An 841-nucleotide genomic window follows, 5' to 3' on the forward strand; every position below is an offset into this window, starting at 1 on the left:
CCTTGCCTTGCCTTGCCTTGCCTTGCCTTGCCTTGCCTTGCCTTGCCTTGCCTTGCCTTGCCTTGCCTTGCCTTGCCTTGCCTTGCCTTGCCTTGCCTTGCCTTGCCTTGCCTTCCTTTGCCTTGCCTTGCCTTGCCTTGCCTTCCTTTGCCTTGCCTTGCCTTGCCTTGCCTTCCTTTGCCTTGCCTTGCCTTGCCTTGCCTTCCTTTGCCTTGCCTTGCCTTGCCTTGCCTTCCTTTGCCTTGCCTTGCCTTGCCTTGCCTTGCCTTGCCTTGCCTTGCCTTGCCTTGCCTTGCCTTGCCTTGCCTTGCCTTGCCTTGCCTTGCCTTGCCTTGCCTTGCCTTGCCTTGCCTTCCTTTGCCTTGCCTTGCCTTGCCTTGCCTTCCTTTGCCTTGCCTTGCCTTGCCTTCCTTTGCCTTGCCTTGCCTTGCCTTCCTTTGCCTTGCCTTGCCTTGCCTTCCTTTGCCTTGCCTTGCCTTGCCTTCCTTTGCCCTGCCTTGCCTTGCCTTGCCTTGCCTTGCCTTGCCAGCCCGGCAAAGGCAAGCCCCTTGCGCTCCGCAGCTGCAGCAGGCAGGCTTTCCACAGGCAACTGTGGCGCGCTCTGCCCTCACATCCTTTGCAACAGAGAGACGTTTTGCCGCCAAAAAGCCCCTTGCGCTCCGCAGCTGCAGCAGGCAGGCTTTCCACAGGCAACTGTGGCGCGCTCTGCCCTCACATCCTTTGCAACAGAGAGACGTTTTGCCGCCAAACAGGAGTGCTGCCAGGTCACTGTTTCCCGGTGCTGCTCTGGCAGAGAGGTCTGGGTGTGCAGGTCCTGCTGGACATCTCGGGTGCAGCCCTG

This window comes from Aptenodytes forsteri, unplaced genomic scaffold (genome assembly GCF_000699145.1).
Source record: "Aptenodytes forsteri isolate BGI_AS27 unplaced genomic scaffold, ASM69914v1 Scaffold104, whole genome shotgun sequence".
Taxonomy (NCBI): domain Eukaryota; kingdom Metazoa; phylum Chordata; class Aves; order Sphenisciformes; family Spheniscidae; genus Aptenodytes; species Aptenodytes forsteri.